Source organism: Mesocricetus auratus, unplaced genomic scaffold (genome assembly GCF_017639785.1).
Source record: "Mesocricetus auratus isolate SY011 unplaced genomic scaffold, BCM_Maur_2.0 Super-Scaffold_100714, whole genome shotgun sequence".
NCBI lineage: Eukaryota > Metazoa > Chordata > Mammalia > Rodentia > Cricetidae > Mesocricetus > Mesocricetus auratus.
The window spans coordinates 6,247,299-6,274,800 of NW_024429270.1; positions in this window are offsets into that span (position 1 = coordinate 6,247,299).

The following is a 27,502-nucleotide window of genomic DNA, read 5'->3' on the forward strand; positions in this document are numbered from 1 at the left end:
CCGGGGAGTGCCAGCCTACAATCCTATGGCCAGAGAGTCTGGGAAACAGAAACTTTATTTAGTGGCTGATCGAAGAAGAGGCAGACTCCCTTGGTTAAGTACTGAGCTGAACTCAAGAAAGCCAGTAACAGAGAGGGAGGACTGATGATCAAAGGGATTAAGACTGGGCTGGTTTAACCCCCAGAAACAGCTGACCAGACAAAGGTTAACTCTTGAATCCCAGGCATTAGCCTGGGAAGCCAGCATGGGACTGATCAAGACCCCCTGAATCTGGGTGTCAGTGAAGAGGCCTAGGGAATCTATTGAGCCTTGGGCAGCAGATCAGTACCCATCCCAAGTATACACACGGACTTTGGACTCCAATAGAACAATGTGAGGTGCACTCTCACCCAGAACTCTTGGGAAAGGGTCTAGGCCCTGCCCTATATGAAATGACACACTATGGACACCCCCATGGAGGGCCTCACCCTCCCTGGAGAAATGAGAGGATAACGGGGGTTGGGGGGGAGGGGAGGGCACGGGAGGAAGGGAGGGAATGGGAGAGGGACCTGGAACTGACTTGTGAAGCAACCTTGATTCTTATCTAAATTTAAACTGGAAAATAAAATTAAAAAAAATAAAATAAAAAAATACATATAACAATGTATGTGTTATTGTGTTTTAGTCTATTTTTTCCCATAGGGAAACCTACCTGAAGCCTGCACCTGTGATCTTGTCAGTTCTCATAAGCTAAACACAGTAAGGGCAGGTCAGTGCTTGTCAAGATTTAGCTCTGGGATGGAGCAGGTGCAGGTTCTGCCAGTCATCTGCTGTTTAGGAGGTATAATTCTCCTATAGGCGTGAGTGGTGAACAACAGATGGTCAACAATATGTCCTGCTGTATCAAAGCTCTGAGGGTAGGAAATTGGTTTCTTTGGTCCTTAATGCCACCCTCCTTTCCCAGGCCTAAGCGGTGGAAAATGGCAGGTGCGTAATTGTATTGCATTTAGACTGACTCTACTCATTGGTGTACCTTCAACTCACTACTCCTGGGCAGAAAGAGAAAATGATCTCAGACAGGCATCACAGGTGACATAGCATAAGCCGCAGAACCATACGCTGAAGGCCATGCTTCATTATCGACCATGTGCTGCTGAGGCTTCTTTCTGAGTTCTAAAACTCTGGAAGACTGAATGGCTAATTCAGCGTCCTTTCTAGTCATTAATCACAGAAGATGAATGGTGTCGGCTTCCTCAAATTTCACTTTCACATGGTAATTAATTGGTTGATTACTCATTTAAAATATTATTAGAATAGATATTAAAATATATATTCTATCATTGGAAGAGTATATTTTTTTCGAATAATACACTGGTACAATTCTTAAGATATAGTTACTTCCAGATTATCTCTTTGTGTTTTCTGCCAATGTTCATTCATTTCTGTTGTTCTGGCACACACATTTCCATTCTAATACTCTCAAGTAATCATCACATTTACTGCATGTGTTTTTAAGGATAATGCAAGGTTAAAATTCAAGTTTAGTAGAATCTTGTCAGATTGGTAATAGGTTAAATTTAGGGAGTTTTTTTTTTTTGAAGATGGGGATGAAGAACAAACACTTCTTTGGCATTTACTGTGACAACAACAAAAAAAGTAAAATAATCAGTGACCATTTTGCCATTGCTTTTAAGAGAACTTTTTTAAAGAGGGAAACTACAATGTTGTAAAGTATCCCTATAAGAAAAGTGTCTATGGAATTCTAGTTTCCTGTTCTCTTTTTATAACTAAACAGTTTGATTTAAACAGTGAAGACAATGATCTGAAACCATGAGTCAAAAAATACTTTTCTACCTTGAGTTAGCTGTTCTGGTTAGTAATTTTATTCTGGTAATCAGAAACTAATACACATAGCATACAAGATTAATGATACCTTAAAAGCTAAGGACTTCTAAAATCAAACCAACAAAAGGAAAATACTGACCCTTCCTACATTCATATCTTATACCAGAATCATTGTCACAGTGGCTCTGGTAGGTTATAATATTATATGTTTTATTTCAGTCATTCAAGGAGATTGGTAGATTCTCAATACCGATTCTCAAACTCCATCATACCTATATATACCATTATATGCCAAATATCTCAATATTGGGATCTTCCTAAATTTGATCCTTAATTGTTTTTATTTCTAGAACTGGATTCTAATGTATGAATAGAAATGGAAAGATCATGACAATACAAACAACACAACATGATTGTATTCATGAGAGTAAAAGAAAATAAATGTCGAGCACATAAGAGAATGGTTACATGTGTCACATCCCCTTTAGCTTAGAAACTATATGCCTAAAACAAGCTATGTATTCTTTAGCACTTGATAGTACTGAAGTTTACAAGAACAGAGGCAAGGGCTATAGTACAAAAGTAAGTGATAAGAGGAGCTGGAGAGATGGCTCAGTGCTATATGGATTGTATTTGCGCCTCTTACATAGGGCCCAGATTCACTCAGTCTCTGGAAACCACGTGGATGCTCATAACCACCTGTGCTTCCATTTTTAGGAGACTGAATACCTTCTTTTGTCCTCTGCTGGCCCCAGGCACACACTTGGTGCACATGCATGCAGGTAAAGAATCACTCACACATATAAAATAAAAATAAACTTACATACATGTAGTCATCACAAAAAGGAAATGAATCTGTAAGGCAATTCAAAAAGGAATATGTTGAAAGTTTATCAAAATTAAAGTTTACGTTTCAAACCTTAACCATTTCAAAACTGTGTTCTAGTTTATATAACCTCCATTTGTTTTACACCAATAGGCTAACTTTCTAAAATGAAAACGAAATTAATTTGGAGAAATACTTGCTTTTTTTTTTAGATGAAGATACCAATGACTAAAATTGGGTTTCTTTTCGCTGAATATGAATAAACAGACACAATAAAATAGGGCAAGAGAAAGAATTCTAACTTGTCCTATATTCCTTCTCATGCTGAAAATAGGACAATGAAACAAGAATTCTGATTTGTCCTAAATTTTATCTGGTTCTGCCAAGTCAGCACTAATAAGATGGAAGTTGGCATTTTTGACATATATTCCTGATTGGTACGCAGGTGATGGGACACTGTTCAACAATGGGTAATTGAAATTAGCTTCTTGAGGGCAACATCTTCCTCTCATGCCTTAACACATAAAGCAATATTTGTAAGCATAGCAGGGAAAAGCATGTGGAGGGAGCAGAATCACCCAGTCATTCTATAATGCCCATAGGAATTTGTGACCCTGCTTTATTGTGGGTAACTGGATGAAGCCAACTGCTCCGTGCCCTACTTTCTTATGAAAGAATTTGCTTCTACTTTTTTTCAAAGAAAATCAAATTAAGCCTTCCATTTGGATTTGCATTAAGAGGCATAATTGCAATTAAAATAAAAATACATGTACATGCCACTTTTAGCTCAGCTTCTGTGCCACATTCGCTGATGAAAATAATTGATGGCAGGTAGGGTGAATGTATAGTATAATGATAAAATCATTTTTAGCTTGAATACTATCTGAATTCTGAATAAATTAGGGTGAAAAATCCACATGTGATCTCTTTCACATGATGAACCTTGACAGAAAATTTCCAAACACTAAAGTCATCTGAGCTTTTCTTTATTGCAAAGATATCTAACATTATTCTGACTTCCTTCCATAAGCTGAAACTTACTTAATTTAGAAAAATAAATTATGAGAACACTGTAAGATTTTATATTAGTGTCATTCTGTAAAGACTTCTGTTCTGGGCATATTAGTGAAAAAAACCAACCCAAAAGAATGGTGTAGATACCACGTTAAAACTCTGCCTACAGACATATCATCATCATTTGACATGCCCTGTCTTTCCACTGAGATTGGATCCTTAACCAACTTAATAAAAATTTGTTATAATACCTTGCCAGAAACTTCCATCTTGAATCAATTAACTGTCCTTTATTAGATGACAGGCAGATAGGAAATGTAAAAACAGGAGAAATAGCACACCAATTGTTTATCCAATACCATGTTGTCAGTCCTGGAAATATTTAAATGAATAACCTTACCCTGACTGAGTAACATCCATACATTCACATATATGCATAATAATAATAATAATTGTGAATAGAGACCCTGTGTTTGAAAAAGAACAAGGAAGGTCAAATGAGTAGGTTTGGAGGAAGAAAGGGGTAAAGTGATGTATATAAATATATATATATGTATATATATATTATAATCTAATTTTTGGAATCCAATTTTACAGAGGAAAGAGTGCTGAGAAAAGGGGTCACAATCAGGCTGCAGAAACACAAAGAAACAGCTAACCTGAACAAGGATCCCAGACTGATAGGTGGGAAACCAGAATAGGACTGTTGCAGGCCCCTGAAAGAGGATGTCAGTTTGAAGGTCTGGTTAATCTATGGGGCCTCTGATATTGAATAAGTATTTATCCCTAGTGTGTGAATAGACTTTGGGAGATCAATCTACATAGAGGGATACTCTCTCAGCCTAGACACCTGAGGGAGGGTGTAGGCCCTGCTACAAATGATGTGACAGACTTTGAAGATCCCCCATGGAAGGCCTCTCCCTCCTTAGGGTGCAGAAAGGGGATGGGATAGGCAGTCAGTGGGGAGCAGGGGAGGCAGAGGGAACTGAAATTGACATATAAAAAAGCTTGTTTCTAGTTCAAATAAATAAGGAAAACTGCTTACTATTAACTTACATGTGAATAGTTGCACATATAATAGATAAATGATAACCACCCTACAATCCATAGAACCAGAGAGGTTAAATAGAGGTGGGACACATGGATCTCTCTGGGAGAGAATAATAGAATAGATTTTACAGCCAGTAGGTGGCGCACACACATTTAACACCAGCACTTTGGAGGCTGAGGCAGGCAGTTCTCTCAGTTTGAGACGAGTATGGTCTACAGAGTGAGTTCCAGGACAGCCAGTGCTACACAGAGCAACTCTATCTAAAAAAAACAACAATAAAATAATAATAACAATCTAGAATAGAAAGGATTTTATAGGTGGATTGGGAGAAGGTGGGGACAGGAACAAGAGAATAGGAAAGAAGAAATAATAAAATGTTGGATGAAATCTCTTATTCATTCAGTTGGTTCTTAGGGAAAAATGTCTGTATTGGCAGAAGTAAAAATACAACTTCAAATAATATTAAAAATGCATCTGTATGTCTTCCGTAAGTAATACATCCACCTTGATTCTAGACTTAGAGTTATATTTTAAATTATTTCTCAGTACTATTTATTTATTTATTATACTAAAGAAAGTATTATTATATCCTCTAAGCTTAAGAGAGATATAATCTGCCACTCCATCATATCTGAATGAAATTGATTAACTGATGTTTCTTGTTAGACAATAAAGGCTGAAATCATCATCATAAAATTATACATAGCATAACAAAGTTCTGGTTAATGAAAAACAATGCTCAGGATGGTAATCTTATTAAGATTATAATGGAAATAAAACCATTTTATTATGCATTGTATTTATCTTCATACAATAAATCATTGTTTATGTGTTGTTTGGGGTACAACTGATATAAACAGACTTATAGTACTGGCAGGAATATGAAGTGATAACACATGCAATAATGCATGCAGTAATACTAGAAATTATTTTACCAAAGTTTAGAGTGTATTTCAACTACACAAATAAAGTTTCCTCAAGACCTGAAAGACAGCGTGTTTTGCTATGATGGCAAGAGCTGTCTTCATCCAGAGTCTTTAATGCAAATTCTCCTAAGCTATTGAATAATGTCATCTGGATAAGTGTGAATGTCATCTAAATGTTCATGTTAGAATAAAATCATCTTAGAAACATATTGTTGGAACATATCCATGCTGTTAGGCATTTCCTACCTCTATACATGTGATACATTGATTGGTCATTATTGGGGGATTTATCAATTTAGTTGAGCAGACAGCTAAGTGTTCATACTGCAATTGCTTCTTGGAACCTTTAAAATGGAGCTAAGTTTCAAAACGTTTCTAATGGCATTCACCTTTGCTTCCAGATCCTTGGTTTTATCTCTGAGCATAGAAACAGAATTTTTCATCTATGTCAGACAGAGAAAAGAAAAACAGAGGTTATTTAGTTATTACCTGTAAAGAGTTATCTTAATATCTTAATGTGTGTGTGTGTGTGTGTCATAAAATAGATGTTACCTGAAATAGGTTAGTGAAGAAAGAAGGCAGAGAGGTTGTTTTTATTTATTTGTTTCGCTTTAAATTTGTATTTAAAATTTTTAGTATACTATGTTTTATTCCATTGTTCCCCTTCCCAACTCCTCCAATATTCTTTTCACATCTCTCCCTACTTAGTGTTCTGTGTGTGTGTGTGTGTGTGTGTGTGTGTGTGTGTGTGTGTATAAATGTGTGCCTAAAGAAAGGAAAATAAAAAATAGTATGCCTATTAGTTATTATCGGAACAAGCTTTGGTGAAACAATAAGCAAACCAGAGGATTTATACAGAAACGTTTGAAGGTGTTTAAAAGCCACTCAATAAGATTCTGTAAAGGGTAGAAATAGTGAAATGAGAGAATAACACGGAGGAGGGAACATGCATGTATCTGTGCTAAGAAAAATGTTCATTTCCTTATAAAATGCCTCACTTCTCTGAGTCATGCTTTACTCTGTTGTAGACAATGTAGACAACGTTTGAATGTTATTTCTGATTCTATTTTCTTCTGAGATGCTTAAGATATTTGACGGTAACCATACATAACTTTTGATGGGTAGTATCTGTCCTCCTGTAAGATATAATAACACAAAGATATTGGGATCAATTTCCACTCTTCAAAAGATTATTACAAATGTGAAGACTGAACTTCCCAACCACCACTGCAGACCTGTATCAGGTTTGATTTCCTTTGATGTGAAGGGCTCTTTTAAGGGTTTGGTCAGACTCTCTCATCAGAGAGCTGTGGGGCTTTGCCCTGATCCACATAGTTACTTGCCCATCTCCCCTTAATGGCTCTCATAAAAACCTCTGAATCAAAGCAAATGGTCTACATTCCTCCCACTGCCCCAGTCCTTACAGCAGTTGGTAGGGGCTCATTGATTACTGTGGAAACATTTGATAAGGTCTGTGACTTGGGCTTGAGCAAAACCTTCTCCAAGGAGTTTTATTTCTCTTTGTTTTCTCATTTTAAATGGGGTTGAAAATGCTTCAGACATGAGCTTCCCTTTGAAATAGAATTCTCTCAGGTTGTGTTGCATGTCTCCTGGTGTGGTGTTCTGGAAGCCTCCAAATTCCTTTCTTAAAAGGCCCATTGTTCAGCTTTGCAGTTATTGGCCTTGTGATGTTGATAACAAGGCAAGTCTGCCACTTTTGTAATTGAAATTCACATTCAGGCATGCATTAACATCAGTAAATGACATCCACACAGGCGGTTAATGCCACTTCCTGAGCTCTTGCTCAGAAGTCAGCTAGTATCTTGATACTTATTTAACTTGTGATGTATTGGTCATAAGAGTCCAACCCTTGCAGAGATCATAGACAGTGAGGCTGAGAAGCAACAGCAAAGGGGTAAGAATCTGCATATTGTTGAAAGCATGTGTAATTTTTATGCATTGACCTATTTTTTTTTCATTTGTTGAGTCTGTATCTTGTTGGCTTCCGGATGTTTAACTTGTTAATTAGAATATTCTACTTTGTTATGATATTGAAAATGTATTCTTTGTGTTACTTGCCTTAGGAGAAATAGTTCAACTTTTCGTTTTCTTCACCTTCTTGAAGTCATTCTAAAGGTTGAGTTTGGGTATAAATAGGCTGGCAAAAAGGGGTATTTGGAAGGGGAGATAGAAATTCACCTGGAATACAAGTAGGTGTAAGCCAATTTGTAAGTAAAGCTGAGTGTTTCCCCTTTCTAATTATTGGATGTCAGAGGACAGCTTGAAGGAGTCAATTCTCCTGTCTCACTATGTGAGTTCTAGGAGTAGATCAGCTTACCATGTGTGACAACAACCAGCCTTATCCACCGAGTCAGTTTTTTTTCTTTCTTGTCAATCCCCCCACTGTTCCCTCTCACTCACATCCTCCCATGCCACCCACTGACCCACACAACCCTCCCATTCTCCAAGGATAGTGAGACCTTCCATGGGGGATCATCAAAATCTGTCACATCATTAGGCCCTCCTCTGTGTATCTCGGCTGAAATAGTGTTCCTCCATAGGGAACGGGCTCTGAAAGTCCATTTGTGCACTAGATATAAATACTGCTGCCACTGTTAGAGGTCCCATAGACTGCCCAGTCTTCCTAACTGGCACCCACATTCATAGGGCTCAGTTCAGTCCAATGCTGGTTCCCCAGTTTTTACATCTGGGGTCCCTGTACTCTCACTAGGCCAATCACTGAGCCATATTCCTGGAATCCAGTTGCAGAGAGGGAGGAGGGAGCAAAGCATTGAAGTTCATGATGGAGAAACCTACAGAAACACTGAGTCAGTTTTAAGGCCCACATTTTTCTACTATATCATCAGATAATTTTATAAACACAGTGAAACAACTATACCTTTTGACACAAAATAGACTGAGCAGAGTGGCCTCAGGAAGCTATGTGACAGGTGAGCAATGCATCCTAATGCTTTAAAAACTAAGTTGCCATAATACAACACAGGTATTCACCTCCAGTAAAGCATCAGATCCCTTAAACAGTTGAATTTTGGATTGTGTTTCCACAGTTGCACATTAATAAAGCTTTTACTGGGATGAAATTCCTCATTATCTATTCAGACAGGTAGCCCCTATTGGTTGGCAAGCCACAGTTAAGCCTGTGAGGTATAATGAAGACTGTGAAAGAGCAATGCTATCACATTTGCCTGCAGTCTGAAACAGAGCAAACACATTGCTCCATCGTGGCTATTCATTAATTCAGCTAATGTCTGACTCTATTTATAGTGTGTCTGACACATTCCTAAGTCATATTTCCTTTTAGCTTTTGCTGCTGACAATTGAATCCAGGGTTCTCACAAGAGGACAAGCTCTTACCACTAACAACAATAAGTCACTTGTTTTAGGTTCTAGAATATTTTCCCTTAAGGAAATGGATAAAGGCCCGCTGTCATAGAGCTTTCATGATAGCACAAGAGGCTTCAAAACCACATTTGGAGAATCATAAGAACTTATTTATTTCATTCATGAGTTTATTTTTATTTAATATTTTGAGGAAGGATCTTGCTTTGTAGCCTGGGAAGGCATCAAATTCAATGAACTTGTCCCACCCTCCCAAGTGATAGTGTTATAGGCATGTAACACCATATGTGCTATATTTACTGACTTTATAAATGCTAATAAAATACTTCACAGAATTGTGCTAATGTTGTATAATAAGATAGTAGCATACATACAATCATTTTCCTAATGAATAGTATGGATTTGAAAACTATATTCTCAGGGTCATTATTGCCGACAGTAGTTTTTAACTCATTTTGTTGCAACTTTCTTGAATCATTTCTCTTGAATTATTGACAGCTGCTCTTGCCCTACACTGGCTGAGTCCTGCAGTTGAGAAAGCTACCACAATTCTTCACAGCCTAAACTACAGTCTATTTATAGACTGTAATCATTATCTTATCATTGTTTTGTAGCCCATCTCTTTTTTTTTTCTCAACTGGTAACTGTTTTGTGTTGTATTCTGCAGGCACTTAACTGTAGGGAGAGAATTGAGGCACACCAGTTATCTGTGTATAGAAAATATTCTATCAGTACTTGTATTACTCAGTAAATGGGGAAAGAAGTCTTAGGGACAACTCTTTCTTTTAAAACTGTTTGGAAAAAAAGACGACTATGTCTAGATGTGTCCTGTTTACTGTTTTAGTCTTTTTAACAGAGGCTTAAGCATGCCCTCAAAGAATTCTTTCACTGAACTGTTAACAGGGATGTCCTTTTATATACTGTGAATATATCTTTATCTTATTGGTCGATGAATAAAGCTGTTTCAGCCAATGGACAGGCAGGATATAGCCAGGCAGGAAGTATTGTCAGAGTGACCAGACTAGTAGAATTCTGGAAAGAGAAACACAGAAAATGAATCACCAAAGAGATGCCATGTTGTTACTGAGAATTAAGGAAACACAGGCATTATCTGGTAAGATAAGACCATATGGGGATACATAGATTAATAGAAATGCGTTAATAATTAAGAGAGAGCTAATCAAATAGTTTGTAATAAATATAAGCCTCTGTGTGTTTATTTGGGACTAAACAGTTTTGGGGCCCTGCAGGACAGAAACTTCTGTCAACATAACTATGCTTTAAAAGATATTCAGAAATAAACCCCCACCTTATCTCACTCAGGAGTGGATCTACCTATACTATGCTTTACAAGTGGTTTTCTCTGTAATATGTAATATTAAGGGTGATTTGTTCACGGAGTCCTGAAGTATGAACTGCATGTTCTTTTCTCACGAGAATCTTGTTTTGGAAATAACTCCTGTGCTTCCCCCTAATTGTTGAAGGTAATAAAATTTTCTCTGTTCCTAGCTATATCTTGTGCAGACTTTAGGTGTTACAGTTACAAAAAGGCAAACCCATTGCATTTGGTCACACTCCCACCTTCCTCTCCTTCTATTAATTTATGCCTGTTTAGTGATGCTCTAAATACTCTTCTGTTCTTTACTTTTGCTTTTCTTTTTTGTAATGGGGTAAGCTGCCATCTCTGGAGTTCCCTATAACATGCTCTGTTGACCATTCAATTCTAAGACAGTCTTTCATCTCACCTCTGTGGCCATGTAGGTTCAGTGTGACAGCTAGCTGTCTTTTATGCTAATTGCCTTTTCCCCTACTTTTATATACCTCTGTATAGATTTGGTGAACTAGATGATATTTATTCATCTCAGTTTAACTTATAAATTCCTCTGTGTGTCTATATTAAAATAGCTTCATCCATTAGACTTAGCGTTAATACTTATGGGAAAACACTGTATGTACTGTTCATTCTAGCTGCTATGATTTGCATTTTAATTTTTCTGTAAGAATGATTAGCTCATTATTAAATTTGTTCCTTCTAGATACAGAAATATTGACAGGCACAGTTGTCCATACTGGCCTTTTCTTTAAGTAAATAAAAATGAAAAATAGAAGAAACATGGGAAGTTGCTACACAATGCTTCCTAAGGACACTGGAATCAGAATCAATGGATTAGCATTTAGTTCCAGTCTCTGTAGTTAGGACCCACATGGTTTGGGAGAATATTGTAGATCACTGACTCCTATGTTTGCTATCTGAAAAGACACTGTCTGTGTAGTCCACTCCTTGTTCAATCTGTACTGATCTTTCAAGATTCTTATGAAGACTGAAGAGCACGTTTGGTAAGAGTCAAGGCAGTCTATCAGGTTTTAACACAGGAATCACTTAAGCATGAGCTAAATTTGTGGGTTAAATGCCATCTACTATTTTGTCAGAAATGGGAGAGTCCCTGCAGTTTCCTAGATCCAATGGCTTTAAAAGAATTTCTCTGAGTATGATTGATCTCTAATTCAGGCTGGGGAAGTAGCTCTGGTTGAACAAACATGAGCACAGGAACTTAACTGCTATTACAGAGGTTCTTGTCTGCAATTCTAGGGCTCCAAATGGGAAATGTGAAGCAGAGACAGCAAAATCTCAGGAACTCTCTGTGTTATCTAGCATGGTGGCACAGGTGTGAACAACAGATGCTGTCTTGATCAAGGTGGTAGGCAGGTGGGAACTGACATAGTAAGATGCCTTTGACCTTCACGCATGCTTTATAGCACAGGTGCATTCTCACACTTACACACACAAATACGCACACATCATATATACATGGATACACCTACAATCTAACAAAGAAAAAGAAAACGAACTTTCATGAAAGACAAAAATATGATGCACTAGCTTTATTAGAGACAAAATAGAAAGAGACATGAAGAAAGCATGTTCACAGAATATAATAGCAATACCTGGCTCCCACTTTGTTTTCTTTGCTATGATAAAACACTGACCAAACCAACTTTGGGAAGACAAGGGGTGTAATTTAGCTCATAGATTTCAGTCTTTCCTTGAAAAAAGCCAAGGAATAAACTCAAGACAGGAAGCTAGAAGCAGGAACTGGGGCAGTGGTGAAGGAGGAATGCTGCTTGCTGAATTTTTCTCAGGTTTTGTGTAAAGCTTCCTTTCCAGGGATGGTATTGAGCACACTAGGCTAGGCCCTCCGCCACCAGCTAATAATTAAAAGAAAAAAATGGACCCCAAGAATGCCTACAAGGCCAATCTGAATGAGGCAATTTCTCACTTGAGGTTCCTTTCTCTTGGGAGTGTAAAGGAGATGACTAATATTAGCCACCACACCTGGCCACACAAAGCCTTCATTTGTGAACTGATGTGAAAGCTAATGCCACACTACATAATATGTTCATCACAGTTGGTTAAACACGAAGTAAGTCACCTTAATTATGAATTAAAATGCAAACAATCAGAAACTGCTGGAAAATTGAAAGTATATGGTTGACAAAATGAGGCGTCCAATCAGTTGGGAGTGAGTGAAATGTTCCATGAGAGGACAGGCTGCTAATAGAGATGTGCGAAATGTATTTTAAACACTCATTGTGATTTTCATGAAAAATGATGCCATGATTCTGACATTGCCTTAGGGAGAACTGCTCCTGGCTCACCCATCCCTCCTAAGGCGATCTTTCTGGAGAAAGGTTTTGGAACTTAATAAGGGGCAGCCCTGTTCAATTCACTTTCAGGCAAGGCACTTTTCAGAAAGCATGTCTCTTGAATGATCTTAAGTGCAAGTAGTTTTTAGCTTCTAATTGCTCCATGCTTTTTTTGTTGGTGGTGATAAATTTTTTTGAGCTGGGTGCAGGCTTTAATGCATAAAGCAAGGTCATTGTTGGCTTCATTTTGATATTTAATTAACACAGTTTTAAATTCAGAAGAAGGGAAATGCCCTGTCGCCTTGATTTACTGTTTATTGTTTTTTTTCTTCTTCAGTAGTAGAAGCAACTTGAGTATGTTATGAAAATTTAACCCTTCAGATACTGTTTGATGATTCCTGGGAACACTCTTTATTATATACTTTCATGAGTTACCGGAATTTTTAAGTAATTAAACAGGACACTAGGGGACAAAAAGAAAAAAAAGGAGTTGTGCTGTTCCATATTTATTCAGCCATGATTAATCTAGTGTTGAATAATAATTTTTAATTTCCATTTCTTGAATATATTTATTAATTTACCTCCTGCCAATATATGGCTCGGGCTGCCACTATTTAGAATTTATTCCTGCTCTTCCTGACTAACATTTGCATAATGGAATGACGAGGTCCATTCAGGAGCACTTGGTTTGGGGTGTTGGACAGAGAGACTGGGTTGTAATTAGTGGCCTGTGGCCTCTGGCTTCATTAGCATGCAAATGGAACTACCAGAGGCCACAAAGCCTGGCAGTTCCACAGCAGTTACTACAATGCATAGCTGCTTTGTTTAGCCTATCAGTAGGGTTTCTCTCAAAATAAATAAATAAATGAAATAAATTGTGGATGTTAGAATGATTTTGACAGTCAATCATTACATCCTGGAATCTTAGGAATTTGCATGCCTTGTGGAAATGTTTGTAGTTGTTGCTGATGTTTAATTCCAAAGAAAGATACAGAAATCCCATATATATTAGTCTTAACTTTTTCTGTCGTTGTCTATTGGAAATTTAATCCAAGCTCCTGTGCCTTGTGCCTGATTCTTCTGCTTCCATTTCCCTGATACAAGCCATGCTCATCTGACGTCTCTGTGTTCCTTATTCATCTCAGTTGTTGTTTTACCAATTGTAGTGGTGCTTTTTTTCCTTCTTCCTTATATATGCCTACTATATTATTAAGATAACAGGACTCTTGGTCTCTTCTTCCAAATTTGACCATGCGACGATTCTTCCTCTCTCTATGTTTCTCCCAACTGGATATTATTTACAATGATGAAACATGATAGCACATCAGTCTTCCTGGAAATTTGGTTTTACCAGGCATGGTAAAATTTCATCATTTGCAAATACTAGCATCCTTACTGTTATTATTTGATAAAGAATAAAGCACAGAAAAGCTCTGTATGTGACCCAAAACCCTGTAATTAATGTTATTGTTTACATTTGTGTATTTCCTGTAGATATAAATAGCATTTTAGACAGGTGAAAAGCTTTCAATAAGGGAATCTCATCAAAAAACCAGTTTGTGGGTGCAAAGAAAAAGCTACCAATTCAAAAGAAAAGGGATAATTTACTCTGAAGTAAATGTTTGTTTCATGACTTGGCAACATAAATTTAGATTACGTTCTAAAGCTATCTACATTCAAAATAGAGTATTATAGAGTATTTCAACATGGTAACAGTTTTTAGAAGGTTGGAGAATACCAAAAGAAAGGCATAAATCAGCATAAATCTACTTCTCATATGTGGGACAGTCAGGTAGAGGCTGGCAGTTTGGAAATCTCAAATATGAGTTTCACTGCTATCTGAGGACATTTTAGACTTTGGTTGAAGTGAGGGGTCTGCTTGCATGGGACTGTCCAAAAAGATCTATTTAATTGTCAAAAAATGGAGGATTTTTAAAACATTGAAGTGGGCAATTAATCCATTAGAGTGCTGAAGGTAACCAAAGTTTAAAGAAGTTCTCACCAGCTAATTATCCTTTTAGGATCTTAAAACCCAGAAATCTGCACTTTCTGAGAATTTGAGTTCAAGTTCAAAGTTCACAATTTGTGTTACTTGTCACAATGTCATCTTGATGTCTTCCTTCATCTGATTTGTAGGTAGATAATTGGTTTTTGTACCTAGTATAATTTTTTACTCCTCGTCATAGTGGATTAGGGACACTTTTTTCCAAAGAAGGGAGTGCAGGACCTCAGCTTCCCATCATGTGTATGCTGTCACATAGCAATGATGTTTTTTAAGCTCTATAGAATAGGAAAACTTGGGTCAAACTACGTTCAAAGGCTTTCTATGTGCTGAAGTGTCTGTGAGCATTTGAAAAAATGTTAATGTGACTATATAGTTCTAGGAAAGATATGAAAGTATTGATTACATATTTGTTTGTCCTGATAGAGAGTCTTCTTGTCAGCAGGGAAAAGTGTGGAGGAGTTGAGATAAGGAACAACTTGTTTCTGTCAAAATCATATGATTTTAGCAAGTTATAATTAAGCTGTGTGTGTTTTTTTTCAAGGAACTCTGGCATCTTTTTATACTCACATGTAGTATTTGCATTAGGAAGAATGAACCAGGTTTCAGATGTCACTGTAAAGATTAAAGAAGGAAATAATTCAAAATACAGAGTCTGATTCCAATGAAGTATAAAGCTACACCCTAACACAGGAGTATTAATTTTAAATAATAATAAGTGTATAAAATTTAACATTTCATTCCTTTTTCTCACTTAATATGACAAAGTATAAAATAAACCAAATCTGACTGACAAGGAGAAAGATGTCTCACTACCATCATGCTTAATAATTCTCAGTAATAAGCACTGAGTTAATAGCAATAGCATTTCTGTATTGCTATTAATTGCACACGTTGTTAATGGATTGACAAAAATCTGCTAAGGCATAGATTGTTAACAGGACTTGATGCTTCAGTTATAGCAGATGTCAGAAATTAATTTCACAGAGTACAACCATGCCACATTAAAATGTATGTTGCAGTGGTTTATGGTGGGGGCTAGATGACCCTTGTAGAATATGGCTTGGAATGAAAGTTTATACAAATATTCAGGAACATATGTGACAGCAGAGATACAGAAATTATTAGACAACACTGACTGACACATGCCAACAATTACTCTGCAGAGTGAAGAATCTGGTTAGTATGAAGTTTACTATGGTTGTTAGAGATGATAATGATCTATCCGAGTATCATAGCACTTAGCAGTCAGTTTACATTTAAATTCTCATATGGGAACAATAAAAACCTAAATAGTTCTTCATTCAATTCTGAGAATAAATTAGGTACAAATTGAATATGAAGATGCCAAAGTAAGGTTTTTAAATTATTTATGTTAATTTCCATTTGTTGGTTGAAGTACTTAGAATACAAGATGCCTTCAGAATACAAGTGTTTTTCTGTACATTATGTTGTGTTGCTAAAATTCTCATGGGTTGGGAGGAATGGGTAGTGAGGAGTAAGAGATTGGATAATAATGAGTCCTTAAAATAACAGATAAATGGTTAGATGAAATTGCCAACAATGTGTGGAGTGTAAACCCCACTCCACTTTCCATAAGGGTCAATGATGCTAGTTCCATTTCTCCTCTTGTATTCTGAACTGCTGACTGTGTTGTGGTTGCAGGCAATAAGAATGGTGAGCATGTCTGTGCCTGTGTTTGCCAGCTGTGGCAAGGTTCTTGCTTTGTCCTTCATTTCCAATGCTTTCAGGTGGGATTCTTCCACATCTGCTTCTTGTGAGCTCCACTTAAGGATATTATGTGTAGATGCATCAAACAAAGAGTACCTTCACCTGTGGCACTTTGGGATCACAGCATATTATAAATTATTGTCCTCTCACAAATACCTAAGGGGAAAGATGTCTGTATTCTCACTATCAATAAAGTGACATAAAAATGAAATGATTTGGGGAATGTTTATCATAGCCTGAAATGGTGAAAATCGTTCCAAGTACCCATTCTCTCCATAGTATACAAGGCCATGACTCCTTTATTTTGTTAGTGTAATAGTTTTAATGATTATGTCTCTTAGTTTCTAAGACATAGTTTACATTGCCTATGTAAACTTTCTCCATGACTGTAACTCTGATACTTTTCTATGTCCTTATCCATGATTTCCTCCTTTTTGTGGGTAACACTAGATTCTTGGCTTATTTGTTTGCATGGATATATATAGATTATATTGTGTCAGATAATGTCATCTGTGCATGTTTCTTTGCATTTTTTGCATTTTACATTTATTTTTATTAACTTTTATTTTATATTATCAACACAATAAAAGACTATGGACTAGGTAGCCTAACAAAAAGCAAGACATGTTCTCACAATTCTGGAAGCTAGAAACACATGATAAAGGTGTTGGGGATTAACTTTCTCCTGTTACTTTTCTCTTTCACTTGTAGCTTAAGTCATGACAACACTGTGTTGTCACATGGTCTGTTATCTATGTGCCCCTTCTTATTCTTATAATGTTCCAATCGTATGAGCTCAGGGTTCACTTATGATCTTATTAATTAGTCCTTTACATGTGTTATAATCAAAAATAGCTACTTTGAAAGTTACAACTTCAAAGGACAATTTTAAAAGGACACATTTCAGTGCACAGCATTACCCAGAAGTGTAAATAACAGTTTATACCCATCTTCAAGTCTGATATGATAATCCTCCAATTACAAGTGTATAATAATTTATCTCTCTCTTGTACCTGAATGAACTTGGGCCTGGACTGACTGACATTCCAAAATGGAATCTGAAGGCCATTGATTCAAATAGGCTGGCTGGGCAGAGAGCTCTAGGAATCTTCCTGTATCTAGAACCACTCCATCGCCAGCACTGGAATTACAAAAGCTTGCAACCTTGCCCAGGTTTGTATATGGATCTGGGAATACAGAGATGGCTCTTTGTAGTTACAATCATGTTCCTAAAACATATTTAGTAGTTTGATGTATATTTATTAATTTCAGATATCCATTGTAACTGTTTCTCTAGATAATTCCAAGAATTTATCTTACACAAATACATGTGCACAGAAGATAATTTTCCACCTTATGATCACAATAGTATTATGGTTAAACTTATCACTATGGAGACTGTGACATATATGTCATGCTTATATATTACTTCTTTCTATAAATGTTTTCATAAGAAAAAGATATGTTTTAATAGTTTCTAAAATCAATATCTTTATACTGATTTAATAACATACCTCAATTATTTTGAGATATTCAACATCTGTGTTACAATCAAATATATGAGAATTATTTTTATTTCTTGAAAATGTTTTTGTGCTAAATCAATAGATCATTTTTACTCATTGTCTTAGGATGTGTATGTAACTAGATGCTTGTAAATAGCCTTAAACCTCAGCAGAATTTTTGGTGAAGGGATGAATAAAGACCAGAACGTGAAATAGGAGAAGTTATGTACCTCAATAGTACTAAATTCCTGTTTTCCCAACATTGAACTTATATACTGAAGTCTAAGGTATTGAGTTTATATTTTAATCTGCGAAGATCATTCTTTACCACAAAGGTCTGGATTAATTATCTCACATCTGTAATTTGCAGTTACTCCTGTTATTGAGAGAATTGGTTATGCATTGAATCTTGGGTCTCTGTGAAAAGAGAGTGAGTACATGATACATATTTTGTATACTTGAGTCAGATACAAAATATATAGTGTCGTGCCTATGTTTATCACAGCCCTATTTATAATAACTAAACTACTGAGCCAGCCTAAGTAGTAACCAATAGTTGTGAGGATAAGGGAAATATGTTATCTATGCACAATGGAATAGTATTACTAATACATAAAGAATAGTGAAACACTGCTTTTGACAGCAAAATGGATGAATTCAGATAGCAATCTGCTAAGTGAAATAATGCAGATTGAAAAAGATAAAGGTTGAATATTGTCTCTCATACTTGGTAACTTAAAATAAACATTGCAGGCAAATGGATGGCCCTAGAAGAAACCATCCTGAGTGAGGCAACCAAGTCACAAAAAGAGAAACATGGAATGTACTCTCTCATTTATGGATTCTAGACATAGGTCAGGGGAGTGCCAGTCTACAATCCCATGACCAGAGAGTCTGGAAAACAGAACCTTCATTCAGTGGCTGATGTAAGCAGAGGCAGATTCCCACAGCTAAACACTGGGAACTCAAGAAATCCAGTGACATAGAAGGAGGACTGACAAGTAAAGGGGTTAAGACTGGGCTGGTTTCACCCCCAGAAACAGCTGACCTGACAAGGGTTAGCTCTTGAATTCCAGACTGATGGCTGAGAATCCAGCATGAGACTGATCAAAAGCCCGTGATCATGGGTGTCAGTGAGGAGGCCTAGGTAATCTATGGGGCCTTGGGTAGTAGATCAGTATTTATCCCGGGTATACAAATGGACTTTGAACTCCCATCCAACAATGAGAGATGCACTCTCACCCTGAACTCTTGGGGGAGGCTCTAGGCCCTGCCATGGATGATATGACAGACTATGGACACTCCCATGGAGGACTTCACCATCCCTGGGAAAATGAGGGGATATTGTAGGGGTTGGTGGGAGGGTGCAGGAGGAGGGAAGGGAAACTAAGAGGGACCTGGAATTGACATGTGAAACAACCTTGTTTCTAATTTAAATTTAAATTAAAATAAATAAAATATTTAAAAAATTGAACATACCAAATATAGAAGAAAGTGTACAGGGGACAAGAAAAGGCATTTCTTGGGTGGGGAGAGGAACAGTCAAAAAGCAGATGTATACATAGATATGATCATTGTGCAACATAAGCATTCATGGAAGTAGCACAATAAATCACACTAATATATGTTAATATCAATAATAAAATATAAATAGTGAGCATGTGTTAGTCTATAATGGGCTAATGAGGTCATGTATATCTGGTCAATTATTTCTATGTAATTCTGTATATAATTAGTGTGATTAGTGTTGGTTTGAGTCTTTGAACTTTTACGATGGACTGTGCATTGTCATTGTCCTGTCAATAGGTTCATGATCAACATTATTCATTCAGGAGTCAGATACATTGCCTTATTTCAATTCTTACATCTCTGGATACAAAGCCCCTTTTACAACACAGACTTAGATTTGGTATTTATCTTGTACTTGTAGCCTGGTGTTGTAATTTGATGAGTATTTTTTTCTAGATTTGTTGAAGGCTATGTGCACTCTTAATGCTAAAGCGATATGGAAAATTTGGGCAAATATATCACAATAAATAGAGTTCGTTAGCGAGCCAAGTGACATTCCCTTTTCTGATATCATTTGCTCAGTCTGTTACTGGCTTTCATTGTTTTAGCATTCTGACTAGCCTGAGGATTGGCTATGGGGAGATGAATGTGATGCAACCAAAGAACTGCAACACCAGTCTTCATTGTTAGGTGCCATCCTACAGGTTGAATCAGGCCAAGGCTCCTTGAAGTTCTCTCTGCAAAACAGAGCTAAGATGCAGTCTGTGCTATAGACAGTTCTGCCTCCATGGTTACTAGTTCCTCCATACTTGTATTATGCTAAACTAAATCATATGATCTGAAGTTGGCAGTCACCCAGCAACGATAAGAAGAAGTTAGGCTTTTCCTTTGTTCTGGGGGATTGGACTGGAGTCACTTCAAAGTAATCCTGCTCAGGAAGATATTCTAAAAGCTCCACCCTGAGGGGGTTCCTCTGACCTACCCTGACATCCCTCCCACAGTGGCTAGCTTTCTATCTTCCTATATGTCTCTCTTTTATTTTTACTCCTTATGAAGTCTTTATACAATTAAAGGCAAGCCTCTCCACACCATGTTTAGATTTTCCACATAACTTATTGATTCTACCTAATACTGTCACTCCCACCTCTATGCTGATTTATGGCCTTGAAGCCTTTGCATTCTCTTTGAAAGGGGTTATTTCAGACCAACTGCTGCCATTTTCTTGCTTATCATTATATAGCATCATCCTTTAAGCCTACATCTCAATGGGATTTGTATACATCTGTCTCTTGCTTTTTGAATTAGCTGGTTTGCATTTACATTGTTGTGTCCTCAGTAAAAACAAGTCAGGTGACTGCTAGATGTAGGGTAGGAGACTCCACGGAACGCACAGTCCTTAGTTCTGCCCTAACTGCTTTCTTTGCCTTATCAACAATGTGCTGACTTCCAATGTATGAGATACACTAGCCAAGAGTACAAAAACCACATAACAAAATTCATGGTAAGTGATGCAGAATTTTAAGTTCAATATATTATTTACCATATATAGGGAAGGGCCTTTTACAGTAACAGATTCAACTCCTCTCAAGTTTCACATACTTACTGTCTTTTTACCAGCAATTTATAAGTAAAGTCAACTTTACATACTTATCCCATTAACAAATTAACATTACAAAATGCAAGATTCCAATCAACACTTAAAATGAGTGCATAAGTGTTGGCGAGTATTCAATACCCCTTTCAAAAAATTGCATTGTAGATGTTACACAGTCAAGGTAATTGTTTTTCTCTTCTCCTTTATATCTGAGAACAAGAAGATGCCTTTGGGCTCTTTCAAAATAGATTGTTCTGCTTCTGTAATGGGTACCTGTGGGATTGACTGCAGAACAATGCCATATTAGGAGTCATAGGATTTGGGAAAAGCCAAGCAACATTTTCTATTGAGATCAAGATAAAAGAGCCTTTCTTTGAGAAAATGTAGTAGCTAGGTACTTTGTTCAAATAACAAAGCAGGATCATTAGTCTAAAGGAAAAAATAGCACTGTCAGAAATTTAATATATTACACCTTTTAAAGGTAACTAAGAAGTCAAAATCATTGTCCTAAACTCACAAGGCATGCTTTTCTTAGTCTTACACTGGTAGCACAGTAATTTATGTTAGGTGACACTCTCTCTCTCTCTCTCTCTCTTTCTCTCTGTTGTTATCTTAGTCTAATGTCATTAAACTTCTTGGAGGTACAAATGATATGGTGCGATATAACATAAGAAAAAAATATCATTTAGACTGTTCTTCATAGTCCAAGTAAATTAGAGAAAGGAAGAAGCAGGGGTTATCGATGATCCTATTAGTTTTCCTATTAATGAAGAGTAATTCAAAAGGAGGTAGGGGGTGGTGGTAGGATGTTGGCAGGAATTCAAGATAGGAAATTAAGACAATTGTATTAATAAATTGAGATATAATACCCTAAATATTACTACTATTATAAGATATTTTAACTGTTTTAATCCCAGTTTTCTCATTTGCACCATAAAAAGAGAAATAATACATCATTTCTAATATCACTAAAATTCTACATGTGATTTTTCTTCTTCCTCTCCATACCATTTAATTTGAATAAGGATTTTTCAAAGCTTGTAAGTGTTAAAATATGTCACCTAGAACAAGAAGAGTATGGGATACAGTGACATGTTATTTTCATAACAGTTTTTATAGGAACCTCAATCCTAGAACTAAAAGTAACCACCAATATTTTACCTTGATTAATGTATTTTGTACTTGGTCTCTTCCTCCATCTTTCCCTCACTCCCTCCTTCCCTACCTTCTTCCCTCCCTGCCTCTTCCCCTTCCTCACTTCTTTGGTCCCTCTCTTTCCCTCTCCCTTCATTTCTTGACTTTCTTTCCCTATTTTGACCGATGACAGATGATGATATAGCATATAAAAATTTTACCGGTTGTAAAAAATTTCTAGATTCCTTTGAACTATGCAGAAGTCATAAATTCCAGTAGTGTGTTTGTCTGTTTGTATGTCTGTTTGTGTGCATATATAGGACAGTAGGAACTCTGAGGGGATTTCAAAAATCATCATTAAAATAATGTAATGTTTTCAGATAGTGCACCAAGAAGGTACTGAGAGGTGAGTAAAAGGATGAAACATGAAGTCTCAAGGAGATCTACATGGAAAAGAATTCTATTTATTAGTTCCTGAGGTAGGCTGTCATTTGCATTATTAGACGTAGGAGTAACACAAAGACATGTTTAATACAGAATTTGTTAAAGAGATCAAAAAATAAATAAATAAACAGAGTCTTGAAAAAGGATGTAGGCATGGCAGTATGTGGTTCCTTACATTGCTGTGTTGTTTTGGTTTTGAACGCAATGTCTGAATTTAAAGGAAGCTAACATTGTCAAGAATTAATAAAAAAGAAAATTGACTATTTGTGTAGTCTATGTTGACGGTGTCAAGACTGGTCACATTAATTTTTCAAATTCTATCATTAATTCTTTTCAAATTCTCATGTCAGATTGTTTCCCAAATTGACAAGAATATTTCTGGATATTGTATGCTTAATTTTTCTCTTTGAGTGCATGTAGGTTGTCTTACGGAGTTTGCCCATATCCTCCCTGGTAAATCTATGGGTCCTGTGAAGGTAAATTTATAAAACAGAATGGTTGTTTTTCCATGGCTCAGGTTTCCAGCTCACCAAACATTGCATGACAGCCATCTTCTTACTATTAAAGATGAGTTCAAATCTCCCTGTAGAGTAATGACGCACAGACAAAAATAGCAGTAACCCTGATTGCAAATGCAATGTGTCTATGTGAAGAAGCAATTGGATAGTAATTGAGGAAAGTCTCTTGGTCTCAGTATGGAATAGTGATGGGATCACTTAACAATACCAGCCAAAGGGAACACAGGCCCAAGTGCTGCTTATTTTCTATTCCCCAAGAAGCCAAATTCAACCACTTTTCCTCAATAAGCCACTTAAGATGCAAAAGCTACCAGTGATACTTAGAAAAATTATGTGTCCATATTGGGAAGAGAGACATCCATCCCCAATCCTAACTCTCTCTCTGTCTCTCTGGGTCTTGGTGCTAGGACAAAATTAAATATAAATATGTGTTCTGTATATGGATGCAGTCCTGGTCAAGGTGTTATCCTGCAAGGATCACTGATTTATCTATCATTATCTCTCTATAGAGGTTTTCTATCAAGTAATAGATCCCTTTTCCTTTTCCTTCTGGCTAGTCCAGACATCACATTTTCTCATTTCCCAGCATGTGCTATCTGGGATATTGCATTCTCTTGGAATATATTCTTTCCATAGTCTGATAACCAAAGTAAAGGACACATTTATGTATCTAAAACTCCCTGGAGAGATTGCTTTCACATCTACAATTTTGAATGACAGATGATAAACAATGTTTTAGAGCTGCTATTAAAAAATTAAAGAATTCTTGAAGCCCTGCTCTGCCTTCTGTTTTGTCTCTACTTTTTCCTGTAATAATATGACTAAACTTTAATATCTTGTGATGTTCTGTCTAAATGATGCCCAAAACATCATTCTCTTTGTTTTTCCTTCTACTTTAAGGTTTAACAAGTTACAAGGTAGTTTAGTGGTATTATACAACAGGTAGTATAAGGAAAGTGATTGCCATTAATTGGGTTTTTACTTTGAGCAAGTCTTGTGGTTCTGACCATTAGAGAATATGGTGACATATGTTGCTTCACCCCACCAAATGCCAATTTGTTTTATGGAGTTGATTTCTATAAGAGTTGCTAATTTCGTGCTATTCCAATACATGGAGTTGTCATTCATAAATTATTAATTTTGTATCTAGACCTCTATCCCCAAAATATCTTGGTGTAGGTAATATGAAATTAATAAAATGATGAACTGTTCTATTTAAATCAAAACAAGAAAGGGCGCTTTTTAAACAAAATCTTAATCCTATTTCTTTTGAAAGCTTTTGTACTTCAGTTATCTGGAATTAGCTAGATACTAGGCTTACCCTGTAAGAATTTCATTCATTGCCATGTTTTAGAGTGCTGCTTTTGAAAACTGGTAACTTGAGCTAGACTTCCAAAAGGTCTTTATACACTACCATTTAATAAATGCTTTATTCTTCTCTATTTGTTTTGCTAAGATGTTGTAGACAAGGGGAGGGAGATGAATCATTTCTTAATAGTGATAAAAGGTAATTAAAGATTGTTTAATTTTCTATTGCTGTCAGGAAAACTCCGGTGACCTTGGTAATATGAACCACAATTAATATCCAACACACCTCACAGAGTTTCCTACAAAGCTACCCAGTATCAAAAGAAATGATACTGTTTTTCATCTTCTCAAGAATCTCTCAGACAATTTCAAGTTCATCTCAAGGCATGTTGGTCTCCCTAAATATCGTTTATTTTCTTCTTTTAGAGTAGCAGAGAAGGCTATGGTGATAATGAACTAGAACATGAAAACCAAAGTGGTGGTAAAGGAGGATATGATGGCACCACTGACGGAGGAAACTTTGGTGGAGTTAACCCTGATGGTGGTGGGAACTAAAATTATTTTGGAAATTACACTGGACAGCAACAATCAAATTATGGACCCATGAAGTGGGCAGTTTTAGTGGAAGAGGTTCAGGCAACTGGCTTTAGGATGATGGTTATGCATCTCATGATTGAAGTGATGGATTTGGTAACAGAAGGTTTTAAAAACAGCAGAAAATTTCCACAGTTCTTAGCAGGAGAGAGCAAGGAGCTGTCTATCAGGAAAGTTGCATGTTACTTTGAGATGGTGGTCCCAAATGCATTAGGGAAACTAAAAGTCTGCCACAGCAGGAAGGATAAGCCATAGTTAGAAAAGTGACTACAGCTTAAAAATGAAACCCTTTTTATAGACACAGTTTGAAAAAATGTAGAGCTATTGATAAATGCAGTGCATTGTCCATTAGATGTACATTCTTGGGGTCTTTTATCTGTTGTAGTTTTTCTTGTATCAATTATGTTGCCCTGTAAAATATAGTAGGGTTACAAGGAATAAAAAATAAGGTACTTTAACTTTTAAAATTTACATGGCAAAGGTAATTTTGTTTATCAAGTTACGGCTATCAAAATTGTTTTGTTTTATTTAACCTTATTTTCCAGAAAATATGAAAATGTTTTTCTGGAGTAGTCTAGAATTCTGTAAATTGTTCATCTTAATTGCAAAGATTCATTTTCTTGGAAATTTCATTTTTTTTCTTTTATTTTTAGAGACAGGGTTTCTCTGTATTGTTTTGGAGGCTATCGGTCCAGCCCGGCCTCGAACTCACAGAGATCTGCCTGCCTCTGCCTCCCGAGTGCTGGGATTAAAGGCGTGCGCCACCATCGCCCGGGCCATTGTCTTGGAAATTTCTATGGATTTGTTATGCCGTAACCACCATTCCCAAAGCTGACAAAAAATTGTCTTTTCTGTCACTCTAAACAGGACATGTTTCTTTATCCTTCACAAGTAGCCCAGGACTCTCACCCTGTGATGTTTTCCTTTTCAGGTCAGCATTATTAACAAGTGGCACAGAGACAAGGACCAATAGTCTTCATGTTGGATATATTTCTTCATTTATGCTTTCTAGTATAACATGTAGATGAAATCAAACATTCAAGTCATGACTTGGGAATGACTGCAAATATGAGGAAAATTTGCTGCCATTGCTCTGAGGGACTGTTAACATGAATAGCTTTATTAGGTATAATTCCTCTACCTACTTAACACCCGACAAAATCAAATGACATATACTGGCCCACCAGCCCAGAAAAACTGCCTAAATGATGCTAGGGGCATCTCATAATTTATGACCACTCACCTTAAGAGCAGAAGTTATAGCTGAGAATTCATATAACTTCCTGTCATGAAAGCCAGTCTTAGAATTTAGGTTTTTCTCTTAAATCCCTGAAGTGCTCATTTGTACTCAAGTGATATGTACTTTTTATTGTTGATGCAATAGCACATAGAATTCAGTGACAGAGTTGGGGGTAGGCAATATCTTATTTTTTAACTTATTTTTATTTTATGTTCATTGGTGTTTTGTCTGCATATGTATTTGCATGAGGGTGTCAGAAGTCCTGGAACTGGTATTACAGACAGTTGTGAGCCTTTGTGTAGGTGCTGGTAATTGAACCGGGGTCCTCTGGAAAATCGGTCAGTACTCTTAATTGCTGAGCTATCTTTCCAGAATTCTTTGTCACACTACTGTCCTCAATAGTTTCTCTTCCTAAAGTGACTAAAATGGTGACTTGGTTACTTGAGAAATTATCCTTCAACAACGTATCATTTCCATCCCAAACATTCTCCATCTCAGGAATTATCCAAGGTCCCCCAAGTACCTGCTTGCTCTAGAAGATTTCTGAACAAAGGCAGTCTTACAATGACTAGGTCATCTCCACACATATCACCTACAGGTCATTCTGTCTTTTTTCTGTGAAACAACGCACTAGGTTGGAAGCAAATGAAATCAGTTTCTTTGCTGCTAATTCATTTAAAAAAATAGGAGAACGTAGAACAATAGGTACATTATTCAGAGTGTCACTGAAAAGAGAACTTTTATAAATTGGCAATTTAGAAAATCAGTGGGTTGCAGAGGAGACACAGCATCCTCTGCTGAGCTTTCAGCAACACCAGAAGTGTCATTTAAGTACGCTGTTTAATCAGGCTTCTTATAGGCTATACCCAGTCTTCATGGAGTTGAGTACTTTAAACAGAGTGATGTATTCCTCTACCTCCTACTTCCATGAGATCTAAGATGCTACTTTATTAAGCTCATTTTCCACAGGAGGGAGTTCAAGCAGAGAGACAGAGAGGTAAGTTGAACAGTACATCCAAGGTCATGCTAAAAGTTCATAGTTGATATATATATATATATATATATATATATATATATATAATATGTCCCTGTCTTTTGCTTTAGACTCAATGCTCCTGTTTTCTTAAAAGGATGATCTGATACACACCATTTGTCACCAAGTAACCCTCTCTTAACTGGTAACAACCACACTGATTTTAGCCAGGTATGTAGTCAGAGAGGTACTTTCTCAGACACCTGCTTCCTACCACTAGGAAATGACTCTTAATTGATCTGAG